The sequence below is a fragment of the Triturus cristatus genome, chromosome 8 (assembly GCF_964204655.1).
Source record: "Triturus cristatus chromosome 8, aTriCri1.1, whole genome shotgun sequence".
Lineage (NCBI taxonomy): Eukaryota > Metazoa > Chordata > Amphibia > Caudata > Salamandridae > Triturus > Triturus cristatus.
This window is the reverse complement of record NC_140591.1, coordinates 524,185,779-524,212,804: the sequence shown is the minus strand read 5'-3', so window position 1 is coordinate 524,212,804 and position 27,026 is coordinate 524,185,779. Positions and strand designations below refer to the sequence as shown.

Sequence of the window (27,026 nt, the reverse complement as noted above, 5' to 3'; positions counted from 1 at the left end):
GGGGAATTTTATGACAGCGTATCAAGTTTGAGGCCAGATAATAGCGTTCTGTTCCCTCTGTAATTATTTTTGCAGCCCTTGCAAGCTGCACCGTTTGCAATTAGGTTGTTTATTATTCAGCGCCGTTTGATCACTCCTTTGAAAGATGGCGTTCAAGGAGGCGCCGCTTTATGTCCTTCTGACTGATAATTCCTTCACTACTTGTCTCAATTTTCAGATCAAAGCCCGATGAATCCGGAAGTCCAAAGTGCTGGCTCGCTTCATGTACTTCTGCTCATCAAAAGGGAAGCATCTAAAAGCTGCAAATATGAACGACACTTTTGAAGTGTTCCAGCTGATTGTAAGTACACATGTCTGCTTTGACACCCCATATTTATCTGATTAAACGGCAGGCTGCTGCTTCTCGAAGTTAATTTTTTCAAATTAATATTTTGCCGCTTGCAAAATATATAACTGTTCTGCAGCAGGGCGAGAATGCGTGACATTTTGAGCCAGTCTTTAAATATCAGCACGATCAGGGTGCAGCTGTGAGATCTCAACAGAGCTCCACCTCGTCCACTGTAAGTAACCACAGCCACCTTCCCTCCTTCCGAACCCTGCTTGACTTATGCATTATTTGTTAATGTGGCTTTTGTGGAGCGCGGCATTCTACACATGTGGCTTGTTGATGCTGGTAAGTGCGGTAAGGGACAAACATCACCATAATTCGCTTTTGGAAATGTAAACCTGCTACCACCAGCCTTGAAAAATGGTGGTCAGGCGCTGTTGGTTTTAAATAATTTCCCTCCCTACCCAAGAGCAGGGGAAGTGTGTGCCTTCTACAGCCCACCCCCAGGCCTAAGGGTGAAGAGGTTGTGATTGTAACTACCTCCACCATGCCCATGGGTGGGGTAGTATGCATTATCACAAATGAATGAATGAATGCACACCAGTTTTACTTATTATCACCAGTATAAAGGATGCTCAAAGGCGAAAATTCTGCGTACAAGCTTGGCGCGTGCTCTGTCCCGGTAACACAAATGTAGTTCCACACTTGGCTGGTACTTCATTACGCATCAGCTACAAGCTGCACATGAGTATAGACTTGAGCCACTCAGGTCCTGATGCATGAATCCAAATTTTGTCTAAGTAAACAATGTTTATTCCATATTTTTCAGTACTTTACCAGTTCACAACGGAGGCAACGTTATTCCAAGCTTCAAATGCTTAAGACATGTTTATCCAGGCTTTATGGCACAATGGAAACAACAGTACATCCTGGTTGACCATGAAGATAATTACCCAATGCATTTCGGGCATGACTCTCTTCTTCAGGGGTAACTAAAATATAAGGAAAGCCCATCAACATTGCAGACGATCTTAAAAGATGCAAAGTTAAACGTAAACTTTGAATCATTAAATCATGCCTAGCACACAATTTATAATGTGAATGTCCTGGAAACATTATCCACTGTGCCCCATTGCTCCGTAAAATCCATGCTTCACATAACCCAAAATAACTAAAGTCATCAAAAACGTGCATTTAGTTGCACTGAAATATACATGCTGTAACGTTGTAAGCCAATGACAAGCACTACCCCATGTTAAATTCAAACAAAAACAATGCCTATCCCCTCAAGAGCCCTGTAACACACTTACTCTGTCACAAATATATTGCCCATGGGAGGGGTAGTATGCCTGCCATGCCCCCCAACCCTGCCCAAAGGAAAGAGGCTTAAAAAACAATATTCCATGGAGCAGCAATTGGTGTGCCACCGCCACCAGCTCCTGTTAAGTGTACTCAAGCTGGGCGCTGAGGGCAGGTGTCAGCTAACCTGCTCCTCCGGGCCCATACATAAATATTGTCTCCCAGCAGGGATAAATTAACAAAAGCCTTACAGTCAACAATAATACAGTTAATTATTATTGGACACTCTATAGTCTTTGGCACCACAGAATTACACATGGTTTCACATAATTTACACAAATTCACTCTCATATTTTTGAAAATATATGCACATACTGTCCATTATCAACAAATTTTATTATTGATCGCAGAATTCAAACAGTTTTCCCTAACGCAATTTTATTACATTGATAAATACTCCATTAGAAGGATTATTTAAGCACACATTGTCTTTGTCATAAAATACTTTAGAGAAGACATCCACCATGCATCATATAAAAACGGACCAAATCACATCTGCCCATTGTGCTCAAAGGAGTTGCATGAGGCTGGTCTTGTGGAGATGGTGGCAACAGCCGGTCAGGATGGGATTCTTAGTACTACATGTTGTTTGGATTGATTCTCCAAACAGCCCAGGGATGTATATGCTACTTCTTTAGAGGGAACACTGCTGGAGATGTCGTGTGGGGTCCATCAGTCGAGGCGGGAATCATTCGCACTTGACTTGGTTGTGTTCATAGAAGGATAAAGGCAATGGGTGCAAAGTGCCAATCTTGTTTACCAAGGGGCTCTATACCACATTTTTAGGACTATAAACTACAGTGGGTCTGGAGAATATTTCACACACTGACTGACTTTTTACCTCATCTGTATGACCTGATGTCACTCTATCATGAGGCAGACCATAGACTAGTGATGCATGTGGGGCATCCGGTACAATATTATTGTCCCCATGGAAATATCTTGGGGAACATGACAGGGATTTCCACTGTCACCAGTGCTATTGACCTCAGCAAAGGAGTTAGTTGCTGGCATCAAGAGGAACAAATGTAATGGGAGCTGGATGCACTTGGTCAAAGGAGTACATACAATCTCTCTAAACGTGGGTGAGCTATTACTTTTTGTGAAAGATCACAAATTAGCCATAAACCCAACCATCAATAATCTCCCAAGATTTTTGCCGATATTCTAGTATCAAGCTGTGTTGGACCAAAATATGTGCCTACCATTTACTGTCTCTTGATAGTGGCCCAATTGGTATGACAGACATTGGCATCGTCTGGGAATCAGATTTATTCAGATACTTGGGAATTCATATATTCATTCAGATCCCGATCTGCTGACTGGAAATCTGGGGCGAGCTCTGCAATCCCTTATGAGGTGTATAGACTTCTGGCACAACTTGTCCATCTCCATAATGGTAAAATAGCTCTCACTAAAATGGTTATGCTACTCCGTCTTCTATATTACCTTACCAATCTGCCAGTGTGTGTGCCCAAGTGTGGCATTGTGCCTTATCCTCGTGCATTATAAGTTGTGTCACTCAGCTGTTCATCTATCGATTTTGCATCACTCCGCTGATCCTGCCTGATTCTGTCATCGTGGTGCTCTGCTGTTCCGCTACCAATGCTGCACAGCTCTGTTGATCTTGCCTGATGTTGTCTAACTCACGAGTCATTTACCTGTTATGTCATGGTTTGTCAAATTAAGACTGTCTAATTGGCACATGATAAAATGCGGAATGCCGCCACACTGAGAATGCAGCTACTGGAGTAATAGTGACAGTTAGAGCGGATGATAAACTCAGAAGGGTAGCACTTCCAGCTGGTGTTGCTGTGACCTATAATAAGAGTAATAAACCCGTCTTAAACTTACCTGTGTCATCCCATCCCATACAAATTGGCAACAGGTGATCAATGGCACTTCTCTGGAGCCTGACATTCTGTTATTAATGACCAAACAGAGGCAACGTTACAAGTTGAGTAGCATTAACGTACCCTGGCCAAGTGCTTTTAGTGTCGCCATAATACCTCTGAAGAGATTCAGGAGATAACCGATTTAGTCACAGTTCGTGGTCCCATGTTTGACTCACCGTTTGAGTGTTAGTGAATGATGAATGAGTCGGGCAACATCAGGCAAGATCAATAGAGAAACAGCAGAGCAGCACAACAACAGGCAAGATTAGCAAAGCAGCACAGTATTAAATGAGGAACAGCAGAGCGGCACAACTGATGATGCACAGGTAAAGCAGGATCATATAAGGATAGTCAAGGAGGCGGACATTTTCCTTTTACATGAACTAGCTGTGTTGGTGCAAGTCGGGAGTGATCCAAATTGGTCAGGCAATATAATTAAACAATATAAGCGGCATTTGATGCATTTCATTAAAGATATTTAGTAAATAGGATAGTATGGATAATCGGAATTTGGCGCAAGTCATCATATTATTCTACTAACAGAACGCAATTTTTTTTCTTCTCAATATTTGTCTGCAAGGCTCATGTTTGTTATGGTGATGCCAGCTAACAACAACTGTCTTTGTAAAAGGAATCACAAGTATTAAGTTCATACAATGCAAGGAATAAAACCACCCCAGTCATTTTTTATCTGTTTCAGGTAATCCTATTTTGCGCTGGAAACAATTGCTTAAGAGCTTTTATTAATATTTGATAGCTATTGATTGTAAAAAAATGACAGTGAACTCAAGCTTGCTCTAGCATACAGTTGTTTAGGCATTAAAGGTCAAAGAATGTTTGATCATCATACTGAAATTGAAGCTGACAATGCACATTTTAGCCTTTGGGATGAATATTCAGCAACAGTGGTTAGACTTAGAAGACATTTCTCACATAAACCAAGTGCAGTTGTTGTTTCTTTAGTAGACGGCAAATAGTACATAAGTCTATTGATCAATGTCTGCTGAAGTAAAAATTCTGGCGGGGTCTTGATTTAGACAGGCCAATTGATTAATATTTATGTGATCACATTTTTGTGGGATGCTTTGATAAAAAACCTCAAGGCAATTATTGTGCAGCAGAGATCTCGTCTTGGAGGAGACAATTGCTATAACTAAAGGGGTAGCAAGATCACCTGTAATTACAAGAGAACTTGTCAATTTAGAAACCAACAATGCTTCAGTGTCAATCAATACTGTTTCAGGTTCTACTTAACTGACTCACGTTATTTTTGTATGCTGATGCGTATGAATCTGGGGAGTTGCCTTACTCACTCCACACAGACAGCCCTGGTGATCCCCCTCCCTAAAACTAAGAACACACAGAGGCGGGTGTTAAAGATTATAGGCCCCTCTCCGTGCTTAACCTGGATTTTAAGATCTTAAGTAAGGTGTTGGCTGGTAGGTTAATCCCACATATGAAGACACTAGTTCACCCTGACCAGAACGGGTTTATTCCCTCTCGCAACACCTCTTATAATCTCCGTAGGCTCTACTCCATTCTCTATCATATCGAGGCCCCAACCAAACACCAAGCAGTAGTGCTTTTTGTAGATCTAGACAAAGCCTTCGAGACAGTGGGGTGGGAGTACTTATTTGAGGTGATGCAGCATATGGGCCTGGGAGAGGAATGGGTGCAGTAGGTGCGACTTTTATATGCTGCCCCTACGGCGAGGGTCAAAATGGGCAGAACGTTCTCCAGGCAGTATAAGATATCCCACGGGATTAGACAGGGGTGCCCCCTTTCTCCCCTCTTGTTTGCCCTAGCAATCGAGCCTCTGGCTGAGAGGATTCACCAGGGAGGGGATGGGATCAGGCTGTCTATTGTAGAGCGGCTACACCATGTCTCCCTCTACGCAGACTACCTGCTGATATATTTGTCAAAGGCAGTTGTGGGCACTTCTGTGGCCCTACAAATTCTGGATGATTTTGCTTGCATTTCGGGCCTGCGAGTTAGTAAAACGAAGACATATCTGTTCCCGGTAGCAGGTCCAACGCAGAGGCCTGAGGCACTGATGGCCGACATATTATGGGCTCAGAATACGTTTAAATACTTGGGCATACACATATTTCACTCACTGGATGATCTGAAGGAAAGAAACTGGGGCACAGCGCTGCGCTCGCTGCGTTCCTATGTGCACTTTTGGCGTACACTGCAACTACCTATCATGGCTTAGGTCTCCCTATCTAAAATGATCATGCTCCCGCGTTTATTGTATTTCTTTGTCAACCTCCCAATCCTCATGACCAGCAGTTGGTTTTGCCCCTTCAAAAACCCTACTATGAGACCTGGTGTGGGGAGACGGGCGCCCTAGTGTGTCTCTTAAAACGTTGCAACGCCCTATGTCTGAGGGTACCGAATTTTGAATTTTATATGTTTGCTGCTCAGTTACAGTGGCTGGCGCAATGGGTGGAGGGTGTGAACAAGGAGGCTCCGTGTTTATCACTTCCGGAATCCCGCCCTAATCTAGTGATGGTGAAAATATTAATACCAACAACGCCTACCCCGTACTGCTCCTTGTTGCAGCGCACGGCTTTCCAAGCTTGGAGGCGATGCCAGGGCAAGGAGCAGCAAATTACCAAGTGTACTCCTATGCTACCACTTGTAGGACTGCCACATGGCGATCCCCAACCTCTATTTACAAGCGAGCAATTGGCCCGCTGGTCAGAGGTTGGGTTGGACAATGTTGGGGATTGTTACCTGGACAAATCTCTGTTCCTGTTTGAAGAGCTTATGGAGGACTGTGGTATTCCTTCAGGCCAGTTCTTACAATATGAGGCCTTGACTCGTACATTTGCGCAGCTATGGAATAAAGGGAGGGAAGAACCAGAGACACAGCCGGTATTGCATGCTCTGTTCACAGTTGGGACGCCACGGCACCTAGTGAAATGGTTATATGTTACACTTCAATCAGCGTCAGTAGGACCCTTGAGTTGGTTACGGTCATAATGGGATAGAATCGGGGGCAGAGAGCTTACAGATGCCGAGTGGCGCCGGGTCCTGCACTATCCTAAGGAAATGTCTCGCAATACACGTTTAAAATATATACAATTCAATTACACACAGGTGGCTTACATGACACCTCACCGCCTTAATGTGACTTATGGGGAGGAGGTCCGTCTGTGCCCTAGATGCATGCACCCGGATGCAGACTTTGGACATATGACTTGGGACTGTCAAAGCCTGCATCCTTTCTGGGAGGCTGTGCTTGGCAGACTCACAGTAGTGTTGGGCGGAGTGCTGGCTCCCACAGTGCAGACTTGCTTACTGGGCCTTTTCCCCAGACCTCCCAAGCGTAAAGGTGGAAATAGGTTGATAGATCTCGCATTGGGCATGGCTAAGCGCAAGGATGGTGATGGAATGGAGATCTCCGAGGGGGCCTCAGTTTGAGACCTGGAATAGAGATCTTACCATGTGGGCTGGGGCAGAAGGTAGAGCTCTCAGCTGGGAAGAGTATAAGGGCATGAGGAAGCACCCAATAGCCAAACAATGGAGAGAGATGATGGTAGCATGGGAAACACCTGAGGATGCTGCGAATGATGAGAAAGGTTCAGATCCTGGCCAAGAGTCCCGCCCTGAAAGCGCACAATGCGATAACCCTACACACCCTTTAGAAAGCCCTGAGCGCTGACCTATTGGTAGATGACTGTAGGAGACAACAGGCAGAGTCCTGCTGACCCTCCCCTTGCCCTTCCAGCCTCACAGGAGGTCCACTTATGTTGTAATTTCCCCCTAAGTGTACTATGCCAGATATGATCTATTTCACCCCTCTGCACAAGGTTTATTTCCTTCTCTTTTTTTTTTCAGTTTCGCCCCTTCAAAAACCCTACTCCTTTTGTTATGAGGTTTGTTCTTAATAAATGAAGTAGCATTTTGATAACTACGAATGTTATTCTTGTACTCAGGATCGGTGGTGGAAACTCCCACTCATAAGTTATTGTAAACAAACGTTAGTGGAACATGTTTTAAGAAATATAGTCATTGCTTGCAGTTGGTAGTAATATGATGGACTACTGTTTGAACGTACTCTATTGTGTGTCTTGACTACGAGATGAGTGTCCGGAACCGGTTTTCGGTTTCGCCTTTGAACATTGAGATATGTTACTTTGAGATGTGATATAACTGCCAATTGGCAAACTGTCTCTAGTCATGATGTATCACATATGTTGAATATTACAAAATGCCAATAAAAATACTTTTTTTTAAAAAACGGACTCACATTATTGATACTGAAATAAAAGAAAACATGGAAAATGGTTCCAGAAACAAACAATATATTCAAAATGTGGTTCACTTTAACATTTGTCAGATTTGCCTAGTTGTCTGGCTCTAAACATATCTTGTATTAAATGTTATTAAATAGGACACTTTGCAAAAAAGTATAGGATGAATGCTAACCCGTGTCAAGTTACAGAGGTACAATCCTATTATATTTGTCAGGAAATGAGCAATTCTAAATTGGTGTTAACATAACTTAACAGTCACAGCAATTGATCTGGATTAAAAAACTAGTGATCCTGTGGGTGACATTAGGCTGAGTAAACACTGTACTGAAAGTTACTGCTGCTTACAATTATTTCCAACAACGTTTTTTTTTCTCAATAGAATAATATTGGTTTATTCCTCCAGATATTAGGACAGTATCATATTGAAGAAAAAATGTTAATATGATTGGCTACTTTGGGGGAAAAGTGTCAAAGATAGAGACATTTTCACAAAATGTTATGTGGCACAAAGAGGTGGAGAGATCAGAGGATGCAGGGTACTCAGGCCTGGGACTACTTGTCCTATGTCTCTTCTCGCTATAGAAAATCGTGAATTATAGGACATTCTTGATTCCCATGCTGAGGTGTTTAGAGATGAAGTGGGTTGTGCTAAGGGTTTGTCCACAAAATCATATTGAAATAATCTGCTGTCCCTGTTGGTCATAAAGTTCATCCTGTTTCATTACGTATTAGAACAAAGTTACATGATCACTTGAAGCAAATGGTGAAAGAAGGTATCATAGATTCTACTGTTTCATCCAAATGGTTTGCGACAGTAGTTGCAGTTAAAACAAAAATCGGATGAGCTTTGTTTGCGTGCAGACCTCAGTCTTGCAATAAACATATTTTGATTTGCCGATCTCAGTTCTCTCAATAAAAATATTTTGATTGACTTAAAATGTTTTCCTAAAATTTTAGAAATGTTTGCCCAATTAGGTAATGCTATTTGTTTCTTTATGAATGGCATGAGATTGGCATATCATGAAATTGAGTTAGCTGAGGACTCTAGAAGCCTGATTTATAGTTTGTAGGACAGAGAAATGTCTATCAGGGCAACAGATGAAATTACTCAGTAGGCCTGACAGACATGCAATCCTACAAATTTCGAGATGTCCACTGGTCCTGTGGACATCTCCTAACATTGCAGGAATTGCAATCATGGCAGTTCCTGTCAATGTTGTAAAGATTGTGTTGATCTCTCCATCAACAATGATGGCAGCCCATCAAACTTTAACATAGTTTTACTTTTTTCAAAAACAAACTCCCAAAGCCGAGTTTGTTTTGAAAACAAAAGTAAAACTAATGACCCTAACACCATGGGATCCTTTTCTCATAGCGTGGGGATACTTTTTTTTATTTTGACTGTCCCACGCGAACACCAGAAAAAAGCCATCTGACCACCCACTTTAAATTGGGCCAAACGGTCGAATGGCTAACCACTGACAGTTTGTAGTCTGCTGAGTAGGCAACGTCATTGACATACTGTTGGTCCACCCACCTATAAATCCAGGGGGGGGGACAAACAGTGAGTTTAGTTGAAAGATGGTACATTGTCGTTGGTGATAAACTCTAAATCAACCCGTAGGTCTTCGGATATTTTTGTTATGCAAGTAACTTACAATACCCTTTGGGTTGACCTCTCTGGTCCGGTCAGTACTTCAAAAACTGATGTTCAATTTGTTTCAGAATGTTCATGGTATTCATGCCTTCCAGGACAACATCCATTTACATAGTAATGCTACTGAAGAGCACAACAGTATAGTGGATCAGGTTTTAAATATTCTTGGAAAAATGGAAAGACAGTAAAAATGAACAAAAGCACGTTTGCTACAGAACATGTTGAAAATGTAGGTCATTATTTAGCACTTGAAGGTAAAAAATGAAGAATGACCCAGCAAATGCTATTTCTGATGCCAAACTCCCTACTAGTGTTGAACAATTTAAGTCATTCTTAGGTTTATGTGAAAACTACTCACGTTTTGTAGATGGATTTGACTTGATCACAGAACCTTTGAAACAACGTTTACATAAAGAGGTACTTTTTGTTGGTCAGGGAATGAATATCAGTCCTTCAACTGTATCAAAAAGGGTGATTATTGAGTCCTAGAATTAAAACCTTATCCGGGAGTGGGTGTTGTGTGTGATCACTTTCAATGCGATTGTGAGTAAACTGGTTATGTTTTGAGTCAGATGAAAGATAATAGAGAACACACCATTGCCTTTGTCTCTTATTGAAAAAGTTCACTATTCCACTATTGAAAGAGAAGCCTTAGTATGTGTGTGGGCAGTCAAGCATTGTGGAAATTATATTTGGGGCAAAAGATTTGTTCTCTGTTCGGATCACAAACCTCTTCAGTGTCTTTTAGGAGCGTCTCCACACTCATTTCAATTCATTTCATATGAGATGAAGTATCTTTTAACTATTACTGGCATTAAACGAAATACAGAGGCTCAATGCAACTCACAAAATAATAGAAGGGTTAGAGGAGTAAATAGTGTGGTGAAGGAAATCATCCAACATGCTGGCAGTGCAAGTTATACGTTGAAAGGGCTTTAAAAGACAGGTTTCGAATCTATCGTATCACTCCACGCTCCACAACAGGTACTTGTCCTTGCAAAATGTTACATTTAATGTACCCTATTTGCAAATAAGCATCTGCCTATATACAAAATTACATTGGAAGGGATGCATTGATTAACATGATGACCGTTCATAACAGAATCAAAACAAAACAGGTGAAGTCTGTAGAGAAGTACACGTTCCTTCGCCATTCATTTAAGTTGGAAGATCTGGTCAAGATCAGAAAAAAGTATGGAGTGGGTAAAACCCAGTCAGAGTTTTTTCTTCTACAAAGGTTATTAGAGTAATTTCGTGTTCAGTTCAAGTGCAAAAGAATTAATTCTTGCTGAGAATAGAAATATGGACAATTTCCCAGAAGACATACAAGAAGGGTCCTGTGGACTCACATTTATGAACAATGAAAATGCTATTTCAATGGCTGTTTCTGACAATCTCTGTAATGAAATTACATTGTCATATGTTGCAACAGCTGGCAAGAAAAGTGCTCAAGGTGTTCATGCATCACATCACTATAAAATTACAGGAGCAACTCATTGTTCTACAAGACACAACACAACTCTGGAGTAGTTAAAAAAAATTTGTGTTCTTTAAGTTTATTTTTCATTTCGTTTTTTTCTGTTTATTTTCCCCTTTTGGTTGTGTTGCATTATCACTTTGCAACTATGTTGTTAAGATTAGGTAGGTTTGCATAGTACTTTGTTTTGTTTTTCTGTGAAGGGAAGGGAAATATGCTATGTCATGGTTTATCATGGGTTAGAGCAAGCGATGAACTCAGAGGGGCAGCACTTCCAGCTGGTGTTACTTTGATCTATAATAAGATTAATAAACCCTTCATAAAAGTACCTGTGTCATCCTGGACCTTACAGCGGGGCTCTCCTTAGGGAGCTACACGGCTTATTGGTCTACTTGATCTGAGGCTTTGGCAGACACTGGGTCACACTTGTCAGATTTGTCAATAATGGAAGGTTGCCTGAGTGTATTCGATTTTAAATATTATTACTTAGTTGCACAACAGCAATAGATAGCATACCTTCAAGAAACTTGATTCCACAGGGACTATGAGTGAGGGAGGGATTCTGATCTCGTCTTGAGTGGGATGAGTGTGTTTATTCCTGGAACAAGACTATTCTAAACAGCATGAAAATATGGGAAAAGGAGCATAAAGTTGACCAAATGCTCCCTAATGTACGCCATATCTTTTAACCTGACAAGCCTGCTGATGTGTCAGGGTGACTTTATGACTAAGCTGGTTGAATCCTGAACAAAGGGTGAAATAAAGACGGTGTGAGATTGCTACGCCTCAGAGGCACTACAAACCTTGCAGCAACTCATAGTGGAGAATGGCCTACCAGTTGGACACCTTTTGAATGACAACTCCCCTACTAGATCCATATGTGGAAGGCAGAAAAGGGAGAGGAGAAACCATCACTACATGAGCTGTTACGTGCAGTGCTCACTCTGAGCTATATAAATCCATACAGTCCATGACAAAAACTAACATAGAAAATATGAGACACAAATGATCAAAAGAACTGGGGAAGCTCTAATAGACAGTGAATATAAAATATTAGAGCCTACTCATCAAGTGCCCTGAAACATCTAGTTTAGGTACATCCAATATAACTACCCCCAAAGTGCTCAACACAATACCTGCACATATTACAGTATCCTGTCCAAGATACAGGCTTATTGAGGCAGGATTTTTTCCACATGGTATGGGAATGCTCAATTGTCACTGAGTCTTGGGAGAAAGTGAATGATTTATACAAACCAAAGCCCTGTTTGGTATTTTTAAGTCCAACAAAACCAAACAAATTGAGAAATAGATTTCTAGTTCTAGCATTATTATTGTCAAAAAGAGATATAGCCATGTCTGCTGCATCTGCTGCTGGCCCCACCCCGCAAAGTTGAAACAGTGAAATTAAGAACTGAGCTAAGTGCAAAAGTATTGCCTTTTATGGAGAGAAAAACATTGGCCTTCACTGATGGTCCATTGCCTACCAATGGGATGATGTACTGGCTGCACTGGAAACGCTCCTTACCCAACTATCCCCACATATCAGATGCACAATTAACCCTTAAAATACCCCTGTGTAGCTTGACATATACCTCTGTAGGATGCCATTTCTTTAGACACCATCCCCCACAGGAAGCAGAACGCTCGCATGGCAAGACAGAAATGCTAATCATAGAGTAAATGATAGTTGTCCCTGGGAAACCATCCCTTCCGGCACGATATTGGACATGACCAAAACACCCTATTCACTCCGTGGATTCAATCACTACACTTAGACCTAGCTACAGGGGCTTAGCTTCAGAACTTCTACTATCTATCTACTATCTACTCAGCAGAGTAATGTTCTGTATCTTTGCAAGAAACCTCAAAACCTGGCTCTTCGACAGACCCCCCCCACCGCTTGATGGACTGGAGCCTGCTAACCACCACCCCCTCCCCCCCCCCCGCCTTGAGACCCTTACGGGTGAGTAGTCGCGCTTAACAAACGACTGATTAATTGATTGATTCTGTATACACATATTGACGCTTTAATTAACAATTAAGAGGGCCGATGTGCAAGATCGGGACTGTTTGAGTCTTAGTGAGACCCCTTGAGAGTCTGCATAAAAATATTCCAAAGCTAATAAGAATCATGCATGAGACAAGTATTCCAGGCTGAACCCTTATTGATTTATTCAAAATTATGATCATTACAGAAAGCAAAAAGTAATGGATTAGTTAATCAAGAATTAGCTCAATCAAAATCGTCAAAGAAATATCCTCAAGAGGACTAACATAAGGGTAGGCATAGAGTCTGCCCCAAAACAGTAAGCCAAAAGACTGGCTCATCTCCAAAATACAGCAGATTTTATAAGGTTTCACAGTAGAGAAGCCACACATTCTGTGGTGAGATAGGACACAGTAGAGTTGAGCTAGCAATGTATCATTCTAGTAAACCAATAAATAGTGTAATGCATATGATATCTTCAAAAAGATATATCTAGATACATATTCTTCTACTGCATATTAATGATTGGGGTGTGCATAGTTAAACGGAAAGGGTATACAGTTCCTCTATTTGTAAAGGAGAGTGTAGAGCACACTCTCCTTGGAATTAGACTATGTGGGGGGTAATATTCAGTAAGCCTGAAGGGTATAGGACTGTGTGGGGTGGGGGAACCCACATTGGTGGAACTAAAACCCTCACACACCCAGCAAGCTAGGTGTCATGCTTCATCATCTGGGTTTTGCCCCTCGTCGGGTCGGCGCTGCAATTCCCGACGGGCACCCAGGGATGGGGCTCTTTGGCGGAGATCTTTTGTTCCTTGCCGAGGGTGAGTGCAAGTGAGGGCCAGGAAGGTGTAGATGTTTGTGAGTGTGGTTAAAAAGGGGTTGGTTAGTCTGGATAATTGATTTTATTCGGTCAGTAAACCACCCTGTTAAAAATGAAATGAGAGGCGGTAGTCTTGACTAAATGGGTCAGGGACTACTCTACTCTGCTCCGGTGGTCAACATGTTTCATGCCTACAAGGTCAGGGGGATCCAGCGGCAATTCATCAGGACCAGTGATTACAACTATCTACAAAATTGTGAGGGTGTGGTACTAATTATTTACAGTGATGTATAAAACTACCCTAAGTAAGTGTCGGAAAAACTAGACTCTTACATGCTGGACCGGCCTATAGAAAAGGGAAAGAGGAAACAAAACAGGCACCAGCGTACATTAAGACGCACACTTAGTCAAAATTATACATTAAAAAGAAGAAAAGGAGCAAGAGACTCCTCCTATGCATCTTCACTGGAAAAACAATTTACGTTACATACTGGTGATCATGCACAGGTGGATGCATGGTGCAGGAACGTGTCAGGTGATCAAATCTAAAATTTAAAATTAAAAACACTCAGAATCTTACGTTAAGTGCGGTAATGCTCACCTAACGTATTAGAAAGTGCCACTCCAGTCGGTACTTGGCGAGCCTCTTGGGGATGCGAGATTGCCTACTGTAAATAATGGTACAGAGTAAAGAGGCGAGAGGCTCATGCTAGAGGGAGATTCATACTCCCTATTCGCTGTGTACAAACAAGGGTAGCAAGATAACCCTCAGGTCCCGTGACAAGCGAGAGGCTCATGCTTGAATAAGGTGCATCCTGCCTAATCGCTGTGTCCAATCAGGACAAAAAGGTGGCAAATTACCCCTTGGGGCCCGTGACAGGAGAACCAATGACCGTGGAATGCCCCGTCCCCCCGTCCCAAGCGTCTCACGAGAGAGACAGGAAGGAGACTAGGGACCGGGTCGCTTCCACAGCCGCGGTACGCCGATCACCGAGACCGAGGGAGTCTCAGCTCAAGAAGTGGAGTCTTAAAGAACGGGATGCAACTACTCACAGTTTTGTCGCCCAAGGGTGGTTTTGTAGACCTACCCCGCTCCGCCGAAACCGGGAAGTGAAGTCTGCTTCCCGCTGCTCAGTTAAGAGTAAATCCTGTGAGGTTAGGTGGGTACTGATTGGTCACCGGACACCGCGGGAAAGAATAAACAGGCAGTCTAGTTTCCAGGGTATAAACATGGGTGCCATCTTGGAGAGGGGTATGTCACTATGTAGTGGATAGTGTGTAGGGCATGAAGGGGTCAAGGGGTCCTATAAAGATAACAAAGTACTGTCAAAATATAACCATCTAATATATCCATCTCAACAGTATTGAATAGTCATGCTCGTATGTATGGTCGTATGAATGAGACTCAGACACATATATGAGAACACGTCTTATAACAAAGTGATGTAGGAGGTGTGGCGGCTTAATTTTACCACTAATCATCTAGATGCCAATAAAGTCAGATCTGTAAGTCATGATAAGTGTATTAGGGACTGACATAATGCTGCCAACGGCAGTCTCGTCATAGAGGATGATTATAGGCGCCATATTGGGATGGGAAGATGCGTGATGTGATATTCCTGACAAATAGCAAGGCGCTGCAGGACGTCGTTCTCCGATGTAAAACTCACGACTAATGTATTAATGTCATGGGAGAAACGCGCTTGGAAAAATATATATGTGAGGTGACTCCGACGAGGCGGTGTTAGCCAGAGAAGTATGGTAAGGGTTGCTAGATATGCCCAGTTACTGTCACTAATTAGGAGATGGTGGCCCTCCCTTGCTTTGGTATTACTCGCTGATAGGATTACAGTGAAGTATAGGTATCATAAGAGTCTAGGGATATGCCCTATCACTATCAGTATTATGGGATGATGTTCCTCCCTTGCTTGGGTCAAACTTGCTAATGGGGACTAAAATGAAAAGTAGGTATCATCTAGGTTTCAGTGAGTTAAAGAAACCCATGGTATGTCATCATTAAGACCCCGTGTATCCGAAGCCAGTTTGTGGACCCATCTTTGTTCCAGTCTGAACAAAGATTGTGGTGGCATGCCTGGATGTGATTCAAGAACAACCCATCTTAAGGAGTCTGCTGTGTGGTGGAGATTTTTGAAATGACAATACAATTTTGTGGTCTCCTTAGAGCATCTGATGTTACTTTTGTGCTCTGTGATGCGTGTCTTAATTGGTTGTGTCGTCATCCCTATGTAATACAAAGCGCAAGGGCATTGTAATAGATAGATGCAATTCTTTGAATTACAATTTGTGTGGCGTCCCAATTTCCAGGTCAAATTATCAGATAAGACCAATTCCTTTACGGTCATCGTCTGATAACAAGATGTGCAATTGCCACACGGGAAATGTCCTGTGACTGGTGGAAGGCCCCAAAGGGTCGCCTGGGTGTTCTGCGCTGTTTTTTTGGGTCTAGTATGGATCAGAATATCTTTAAGGTTTTGCGTTCTCTTAAAGGCAAACCTTGGTTGTGGTAGAGTTAGATCCCCAGCCGCCAGAATCCCCCAGTGTTTCTTAATGACTTTTTTTATGTTGTTTGAAGATGGGGTAAAAGAAGTCACACATGTCAAGATTTCGGTTTGTTCACGGGTCCTAGTCTCTAGTAAAACCTCTCTAGGGTTATTCCTTGCCCGTTTCATGGCGTTATTAATAGTTGCGGGGGGGTACCCTCTCTCTTGTAAATTATTGGCCAGGGTATCTGCCTCTTTCTTGTAGTCCAAAACAGAACTACAATTTCTCCTTAATCGGAGAAACTGGCCAAACGGAAGGTTGTCCCTCAGTGCTTTGGGGTGGTGACTGCTATACAACAACAGGCTGTTTCTGTCCGTTGGTTTTTTATAGAGACTAGTGGTTAAGACTCCTGACTCCAGTCTGATATCTAGGTCCAGGAAGGCAATGTGTGAAGGGGAGATGTGGTTGGTAAATCTCAGGTAAGGATTCTGGATATTAATCCATTGGCAGAACTCTTCACATCTGCTCATAGAACCCTTCCAAAGGATAAGGATGTCGTCAATGAATCGCCTCCACAAAATCAGACTCTCATTAAAGGGGTTGCTTGGGCTCTGAATGACTTCCTCCTCGAAGGCTGCCATATAAAGGCAGGCTAAGCTAGGGGCAAAAGTACTGCCCATAGAAGTCCCTTGGCATTGATGGAACAGTTCATTCCTGAATTCGAAAAAGTTCTCAGTTAATGCCAAGGATGCTAGGTCCATAATAAAAGACACCGGAGTGGGTGATGTCCATTCTTCCTTACGTAGGACCTCTTCGATCACAGTTAGGGTGGCTTGTTGTGGGATATTAGTGTAGAGTGCCTCCACGTCTAGAGTGACGAGGAGGCTGATATCCCCATTAGGTGCCAACCCTTCAATTGTTCTTAAGATATCACTAGTATCTTTGATATAAGATGGTATCCTTTGGACCAGGGGTTGCAGGTAGTGATCCACAAATCTGGATAGAGGCTCCAGGACCGAGCCAATTCCGGACACAATGGGCCTACCTGGGGTGGGAAAGGTTCCCTTATGGACTTTAGGCAAGGTGTAGAAATATGGTGTTACGGGATTCAGTGTGTTGAGGAAGTCAGCCTCTTTCTTTGAGATCCATCCATTTGTCTCAGCCTCCAGCGTGAGGCTGTTGATGGTGTCCTTCAGCCTAGGAGTAGGGTCTAAAGTGATCGGGGTATAGTATTTCCGATCACTTAGTTGTCTCCGACATTCTCTCTCATAGTCAAGGGTGGACTGGATGACTGTAGCCCCACCCTTATCTGCTTGTTTGATGGTGATTGAGGGGTCATCTGCCAGGGCCCTGGCTGCATTCATTTCCTCCTTTGAGAGATTATAGAAGGTGTTGGACCTATCTCGTGTCATGGCTAAATCCTTTAGTATTGCTTTTTCAAAGGTTAGGACTTCTGGGGGGACCATGCCAGCGTTGGGAGTAAAGGTTGAGGGATTGTGCAGCCCAGTGTCTGTATACTCAGTATCGTCATTAGATTTGTTGTGAAAAAAGGCTTTGAGGCGAATCTTTCTGAAGAAACTGTGCAATTCGCAAGCTTCCCTGAATTTATCAACCTTAGGAGTGGGTACAAAGCCTAATCCTTTGCGCATCACTCGTAATTCAGTGTTATCGAGTGATCTTTCAGAGAGGTTGATCACTAGGTCCTTCTGCCCCTGCGTTGGCTCCGGGTTTCCATTGGTGGCTGAACTTGATCTTGCCACTGAACATGTTGTGTTCCTCGCCTTCGCCCTCTTCCTCTGCCCCAGCCTCTGCCTAAAAAAGGTTGGGGATTGGTTCCTGGGTAGAATTGGGGAGGACACGGGGGAAACGTGGGGTATTGCCAAAATTGAGTTTGTGGTGGTGGACCAGGGAATATCGGTGCCCCTTGATTATAGAAGGAACGGTTGTTCTTTCTTCTCTGGTTTGAGAAATCCCAGCTACCAGAGCTTGAGTTACTGTTGTTGGAGCCCCTCCTGCTATTGTTGCTAGATTCTTCATCGCTCGAATAATTGTTCCTGTTAGGTGTGAAGTCTGGTTTAAGGTAGGGGAAGATTTTTTCTTTATCAAACCTAGAGATGTCCTTCTGTAGTTTGGTAATCTTCTGTTTAAGAAGATACTCCCTATTCTCCGTTATTTCTGAGTTGATTTCAGCTAACTTCGTTTTGTATGTGCTGTTAGGCACTGCAGATTTCATATTGGACTCAGCAGTTTGTATCCGTAGTAACAAGGCATCAGCGAGTCTTTTTGCAGTGTTAATTATAAGAACTAGGAGGTCACGAGTACATTTCCAAGAGACTGAAGACCAATCTTTCTTGAATGGGGGATCCTCCAGAAATAAACGGGGAAAAATGTTCACGATCAGTCCATTGGGGGCAATGTTCGCCCTCAAATACTCAGTCATAACAGCACCATGCATTGTTATTCTGAGCCATTCTTTTTTGAGGGATACCAGATTAGACCAGTCATCTGAGTGAGACACGTTTGCTGTTGCACCTTCTACTCCTAGGAGTGATGGTGTTCTGAGGATGTCTGAGACTGCATCCTCGCCATAGCTAATCCCTAATTCTCCCTCCATTGTGTGGAAGACGGGAAGCAATGGCCACTAACCCAACGTGGGGGGTTAGTTGGTTGTGGGGTGGGCCTACCAGTGTAGATTGACACTGTAGGTAACCTCAGTCTTATCCTACGGTTTTCCAACCGCGCAAGGGATCGCAATCAAATAAAGGAACAATAAAATGTTGAAGACAAATGGGCTATATTTAATGAGGTCCAGTATACAAGCCCTGAAATAGTTAAACGGAAAGGGTATACAGTTCCTCTATTTGTAAAGGAGAGTGTAGAGCACACTCTCCTTGGAATTAGACTAAGTGGGGGGTAATATTCAGTAAGCCTGAAGGGTATAGGACTGTGTGGGGTGGGGGAACCCACATTGGTGGAACTAAAACCCTCACACACCCAGCAAGCTAGGTGTCATGCTTCATCATCTGGGTTTTGCTCCTCGTCGGGTCGGCGCTGCAATTCCCGACGGGCACCCAGGGATGGGGCTCTTTGGCGGAGATCTTTTGTTCCTTGCCGAGGGTGAGTGCAAGTGAGCGCCAGGAAGGTGTAGATGTTTGTGAGTGTGGTTAAAAAGGGGTTGGTTAGTCTGGATAATTGATTTTATTCGGTCAGTAAACCACCCTGTTAAAAATGAAATGAGAGGCGGTAGTCTTGACTAAATGGGTCAGGGACTACTCTACTCTGCTCCGGTGGTCAACATGTTTCATGCCTACAAGGTCAGGGGGATCCAGCGGCAATTCATCAGGACCAGTGATTACAACTATCTACAAAATTGTGAGGGTGTGGTACTAATTATTTACAGTGATGTATAAAACTACCCTAAGTAAGTGTCGGAAAAACTAGACTCTTACATGCTGGACCGGCCTATAGAAAAGGGAAAGAGGAAACAAAACAGGCACCAGCGTACATTAAGACGCACACTTAGTCAAAATTATACATTAAAAAGAAGAAAAGGAGCAAGAGACTCCTCCTATGCATCTTCACTGGAAAAACAATTTACGTTACATACTGGTGATCATGCACAGGTGGATGCATGGTGCAGGAACGTGTCAGGTGATCAAATCTAAAATTTAAAATTAAAAACACTCAGAATCTTACGTTAAGTGCGGTAATGCTCACCTAACGTATTAGAAAGTGCCACTCCAGTCGGTACTTGGCGAGCCTCTTGGGGATGCGAGATTGCCTACTGTAAATAATGGTACAGAGTAAAGAGGCGAGAGGCTCATGCTAGAGGGAGATTCATACTCCCTATTCGCTGTGTACAAACAAGGGTAGCAAGATAACCCTCAGGTCCCGTGACAAGCGAGAGGCTCATGCTTGAATAAGGTGCATCCTGCCTAATCGCTGTGTCCAATCAGGACAAAAAGGTGGCAAATTACCCCTTGGGGCCCGTGACAGGAGAACCAATGACCGTGGAATGCCCCGTCCCCCCGTCCCAAGCGTCTCACGAGAGAGACAGGAAGGAGACTAGGGACCGGGTCGCTTCAACAGCCGCGGTACGCCGATCACCGAGACCGAGGGAGTCTCAGCTCAAGAAGTGGAGTCTTAAAGAACGGGATGCAACTACTCACAGTTTTGTCGCCCAAGGGTGGTTTTGTAGACCTACCCCGCTCCGCCGAAACCGGGAAGTGAAGTCTGCTTCCCGCTGCTCAGTTAAGAGTAAATCCTGTGAGGTTAGGTGGGTACTGATTGGTCACCGGACACCGCGGGAAAGAATAAACAGGCAGTCTAGTTTCCAGGGTATAAACATGGGTGCCATCTTGGAGAGGGGTATGTCACTATGTAGTGGATAGTGTGTAGGGCATGAAGGGGTCAAGGGGTCCTATAAAGATAACAAAGTACTGTCAAAATATAACCATCTAATATATCCATCTCAACAGTATTGAATAGTCATGCTCGTATGTATGGTCGTATGAATGAGACTCAGACACATATATGAGAACACGTCTTATAACAAAGTGATGTAGGAGGTGTGGCGGCTTAATTTTACCACTAATCATCTAGATGCCAATAAAGTCAGATCTGTAAGTCATGATAAGTGTATTAGGGACTGACATAATGCTGCCAACGGCAGTCTCGTCATAGAGGATGATTATAGGCGCCATATTGGGATGGGAAGATGTGTGATGTGATATTCCTGACAAATAGCAAGGCGCTGCAGGACGTCGTTCTCCGATGTAAAACTCACGACTAATGTATTAATGTCATGGGAGAAACGCGCTTGGAAAAATATATATGTGAGGTGACTCCGACGAGGCGGTGTTAGCCAGAGAAGTATGGTAAGGGTTGCTAGATATGCCCAGTTACAGTCACTAATTAGGAGATGGTGGCCCTCCCTTGCTTTGGTATTACTCGCTGATAGGATTACAGTGAAGTATAGGTATCATAAGAGTCTAGGGATATGCCCTATCACTATCAGTATTATGGGATGATGTTCCTCCCTTGCTTGGGTCAAACTTGCTAATGGGGACTAAAATGAAAAGTAGGTATCATCTAGGTTTCAGTGAGTTAAAGAAACCCATGGTATGTCATCATTAAGACCCCGTGTATCCGAAGCCAGTTTGTGGACCCATCTTTGTTCCAGTCTGAACAAAGATTGTGGTGGCATGCCTGGATGTGATTCAAGAACAACCCATCTTAAGGAGTCTGCTGTGTGGTTGAGATTTTTGAAATGACAATACAATTTTGTGGTCTCCTTAGAGCATCTGATGTTACTTTTGTGCTCTGTGATGCGTGTCTTAATTGGTTGTGTCGTCATCCCTATGTAATACAAAGCGCAAGGGCATTGTAATAGATAGATGCAATTCTTTGAATTACAATTTGTGTGGCGTCCCAATTTCCAGGTCAAATTATCAGATAAGACCAATTCCTTTACGGTCATCGTCTGATAACAAGATGTGCAATTGCCACACGGGAAATGTCCTGTGACTGGTGGAAGGCCCCAAAGGGTCGCCTGGGTGTTCTGCGCTGTTTTTTTGGGTCTAGTATGGATCAGAATATCTTTAAGGTTTTGCGTTCTCTTAAAGGCAAACCTTGGTTGTGGTAGAGTTAGATCCCCAGCCGCCAGAATCCCCCAGTGTTTCTTAATGACTTTTTTTATGTTGTTTGAAGATGGGGTAAAAGAAGTCACACATGTCAAGATTTCGGTTTGTTCACGGGTCCTAGTCTCTAGTAAAACCTCTCTAGGGTTATTCCTTGCCCGTTTCATGGCGTTATTAATAGTTGCGGGGGGGTACCCTCTCTCTTGTAAATTATTGGCCAGGGTATCTGCCTCTTTCTTGTAGTCCAAAACAGAACTACAATTTCTCCTTAATCGGAGAAACTGGCCAAACGGAAGGTTGTCCCTCAGTGCTTTGGGGTGGTGACTGCTATACAACAACAGGCTGTTTCTGTCCGTTGGTTTTTTTATAGAGACTAGTGGTTAAGACTCCTGACTCCAGTCTGATATCTAGGTCCAGGAAGGCAATGTGTGAAGGGGAGATGTGGTTGGTAAATCTCAGGTAAGGATTCTGGATATTAATCCATTGGCAGAACTCTTCACATCTGCTCATAGAACCCTTCCAAAGGATAAGGATGTCGTCAATGAATCGCCTCCACAAAATCAGACTCTCATTAAAGGGGTTGCTTGGGCTCTGAATGACTTCCTCCTCGAAGGCTGCCATATAAAGGCAGGCTAAGCTAGGGGCAAAAAAGTACCTGTGTCATCCTGGACCTTACAGCGGGGCTCTCCTTAGGGAGCTACACGGCTTATTGGTCTACTTGATCTGAGGCTTTGGCAGACACTGGGTCACACTTGTCAGATTTGTCAATAATGGAAGGTTGCCTGAGTGTATTCGATTTTAAATATTATTACTTAGTTGCACAACAGCAATAGATAGCATACCTTCAAGAAACTTGATTCCACAGGGACTATGAGTGAGGGAGGGATTCTGATCTCGTCTTGAGTGGGATGAGTGTGTTTATTCCTGGAACAAGACTATTCTAAACAGCATGAAAATATGGGAAAAGGAGCATAAAGTTGACCAAATGCTCCCTAATGTATGCCATATCTTTTAACCTGACAAGCCTGCTGATGTGTCAGGGTGACTTTATGACTAAGCTGGTTGAATCCTGAACAAAGGGTGAAATAAAGACGGTGTGAGATTGCTACGCCTCAGAGGCACTACAAACCTTGCAGCAACTCATAGTGGAGAATGGCCTACCAGTTGGACACCTTTTGAATGACAACTCCCCTACTAGATCCATATGTGGAAGGCAGAAAAGGGAGAGGAGAAACCATCACTACATGAGCTGTTACGTGCAGTGCTCACTCTGAGCTATATAAATCCATACAGTCCATGACAAAAACTAACATAGAAAATATGAGACACAAATGATCAAAAGAACTGGGGAAGCTCTAATAGACAGTGAATATAAAATATTAGAGCCTACTCATAAAGTGCCCTGAAACATCTAGTTTAGGTACATCCAATATAACTACCCCCAAAGTGCTCAACACAATACCTGCACATATTACAGTATCCTGTCCAAGATACAGGCTTATTGAGGCAGGATTTTTTCCACATGGTATGGGAATGCTCAATTGTCACTGAGTCTTGGGAGAAAGTGAATGATTTATACAAACCAAAGCCCTGTTTGGTATTTTTAAGTCCAACAAAACCAAACAAATTGAGAAATAGATTTCTAGTTCTAGCATTATTATTGTCAAAAAGAGATATAGCCATGTCTGCTGCATCCGCTGCTGGCCCCACCCCGCAAAGTTGAAACAGTGAAATTAAGAACTGAGCTAAGTGCAAAAGTATTGCCTTTTATGGAGAGAAAAACATTGGCCTTCACTGATGGTCCATTGCCTACCAATGGGATGATGTACTGGCTGCACTGGAAACGCTCCTTACCCAACTATCCCCACATATCAGATGCACAATTAACCCTTAAAATACCCCTGTGTAGCTTGACATATACCTCTGTAGGATGCCATTTCTTTAGACACCATCCCCCACAGGAAGCAGAACGCTCGCATGGCAAGACAGAAATGCTAATCATAGAGTAAATGATAGTTGTCCCTGGGAAACCATCCCTTCCGGCACGATATTGGACATGACCAAAACACCCTATTCACTCCGTGGATTCAATCACTACACTTAGACCTAGCTACAGGGGCTTAGCTTCAGAACTTCTACTATCTATCTACTATCTACTCAGCAGAGTAATGTTCTGTATCTTTGCAAGAAACCTCAAAACCTGGCTCTTCGACAGACCCCCCCCCACCGCTTGATGGACTGGAGCCTGCTAACCACCACCCCCTCCCCCCCCCCCCCCGCCTTGAGACCCTTACGGGTGAGTAGTCGCGCTTAACAAACGACTGATTAATTGATTGATTCTGTATACACATATTGACGCTTTAATTAACAATTAAGAGGGCCGATGTGCAAGATCGGGACTGTTTGAGTCTTAGTGAGACCCCTTGAGAGTCTGCATAAAAATATTCCAAAGCTAATAAGAATCATGCATGAGACAAGTATTCCAGGCTGAACCCTTATTGATTTATTCAAAATTATGATCATTACAGAAAGCAAAAAGTAATGGATTAGTTAATCAAGAATTAGCTCAATCAAAATCGTCAAAGAAATATCCTCAAGAGGACTAACATAAGGGTAGGCATAGAGTCTGCCCCAAAACAGTAAGCCAAAAGACTGGCTCATCTCCAAAATACAGCAGATTTTATAAGGTTTCACAGTAGAGAAGCCACACATTCTGTGGTGAGATAGGACACAGTAGAGTTGAGCTAGCAATGTATCATTCTAGTAAACCAATAAATAGTGTAATGCATATGATATCTTCAAAAAGATATATCTAGATACATATCCTTCTACTGCATATTAATGATTGGGGTGTGCATAGCAAATGAAGGAAATGATGTGACGTTTCTATAGCATGGCAAAACAAATGTCTGTTCAGCTTGTGAATGGTATCACACAAAGCATCAGCAGGAAACCTTGAACAGCTACAGAATAATGGAACATCTGGGACATTGCTTTCTTGACAGAGCATAAGCTATTACATTACAGTGATGTTATTGAAATGGAAAAGCACACAAAAGCACAGGAAGAGAGAGAAAAGCTGCACAGTTATTCTGCAAATGTAAACAGCTGTCAATGCATTTAACTGAGGCCTAGCCAGGCTAATTGAACCATGACTGTACTGTAAGAAATCCCACTTTCACCCGAAATATACTTTGGCACAATTCCATGAAGTCAATAACCCTGTCATTTAGGCATTTTGTACTAAAGTACAATACAGAAAAAAAGAGTACATAAGTGTGTACTAGCTGATGGCTAGCAAGTGTGCCATTTTCCCTCATGCAAGCAAGGAAACTGGGTCACCCTAGCCACAGCTTAGTAGGAAAATACAGCCCTATTTTGGGTCCGGGGGGCTCTTAAAAAGTTTCATGGCCTAAGTGCTACAGCACAAGCTACCCTATTGATAGCGCCGTCCATGATACTATATTATTTGTAAAAGTGCTGAGTGAGACAAAATATCAGGACTCTGATTCATTAAAGAAATTGCAAAATTATTTTTTTAATCGATTCGTGAAAGCAGCAGCATAAGCCATGATAATGGCCTCAAAATAATAGTAGCAATTTGTGACCAGTATTCTTACAACCAGTATGGTATTTTTCGAGTCTACCTATGTGCTCATAGGTTGATTCTCACATTGATTCCCACTGGGTTACAATTTGACCTACCTCATGCATATTAGTGCGGTAGGTCGCAAATTGTGACCCACTAGGAATTGCTGCCATCACAGGGATGGTGGCCTGCTGAGGTCAGCAGACCACTTTGTCTGTAATTGCTTATTAATTAAGCATTAATTTAGCTGTAATTGCTTTTAAATAAAGGAAAACAGGATGCTTTTAAAAACAAACTGAAAAGTTGGTTCATTTTTTAAGAGTAGGCAGGGGTCCTACTCTTAATTCAACATTCACCAAAGGAAGTGGTCCCTTGGGCGAATCAGTATTTGGAAGGGACACCCTGAACACCCCCTTCCAAACACCTTCGCCACTGCCTTCAAGCAGCAGACTTAAAACCTAACTGCGGGACATTAGGAAGGGGAACAGAGCAGGCTGTGGTCCGATTGGCCGAAAGCTTCCCTTGACCAGATACTGCTGATGGCCATTTACTTAGCAGGTGTGTAAGCAGTTAGCTGGTACCATAACTATTCTCAACTGGAGAAGTTTGAGCTTTCATGACGACCTTGTTAGAGGAAACCCTGACATGGCATGGGGCGTGTTAAAAGGGACACATACCTTCTTAGGCAGTTTTCTGTCTTCAGTGCTTACACCCTGAAACCCCCCTCCCCCCCTCCACCCTCTCAGTTACCCAGTCACAAGCAGCCAGAGCAAAAACATTCATATGTTGATGGTAGATACATTTGGTCTGTTCTCTGTGCTTTTATTTCATAATTTCTTTGTAATTTCTGATGACTAATTATTTCCCACACAGCTAAATGAACTCAATGTTGTGCTTCTATTTCTGTATTATGCTTAAACAAGCATAATATAACCACATATCTAACATACATTGCTTTTGGTCTGTGTCATTCCACTGTGGCATTGTAAGCTCACGAGAATTAGTGTCACTTAATTTTATCTTGGTCAAATAGAGGTTACATTCTAGTATGGCCAGAAAGGACGCTTTTAAATTTCAAGAAAGAAAGGGAATCCGGCCAACTTATTATTTATTCAAGCAGGCATTTGAACCAATATAAATATATTTTCTTGGTTCTGGCTAAATTGCTTTATCCATATTCAAAAACTTACAATCACAATTTTATTATTTTCATGCAAACCTGTACATAAAGTGATACACAATACATTTTGCATTAGGCAACAAAAGTGAAAAAACAATTTTAAAAAACAGTCAATAAGAATTGAACAGTGCAAATACAGTCACTTTAACCAATGCGCATGTTACACCAGTCTTTGGTACTCTCATGACAAAACTGTTTCTTTTTCTTTTAGGAGAGATACTGGCCTTGGGGATAGAGCTTTAAGTCAGCGGGGATGGGAACCTTATTGAATATCCCTTTTGAGACTTATGGGCTTCACTTTTTCGAATTCCCTCATGGAT

At 42.7% G+C, this 27,026-nt stretch overlaps 1 long non-coding RNA gene across 1 annotated transcript in view; it reads left to right on the top strand.

Moving 5' to 3' along the window:
• Positions 1 to 212: 212 nt before the first annotated feature.
• Positions 213 to 27,026, top strand: part of LOC146802418 (uncharacterized) — a 57,843-nt gene continuing 31,029 nt past the window's right edge. The window contains exon 1 of the long non-coding RNA XR_014967386.1: positions 213 to 340. This is a non-coding gene — a long non-coding RNA (uncharacterized LOC146802418). The remainder of the gene's footprint in view (positions 341 to 27,026) is intronic.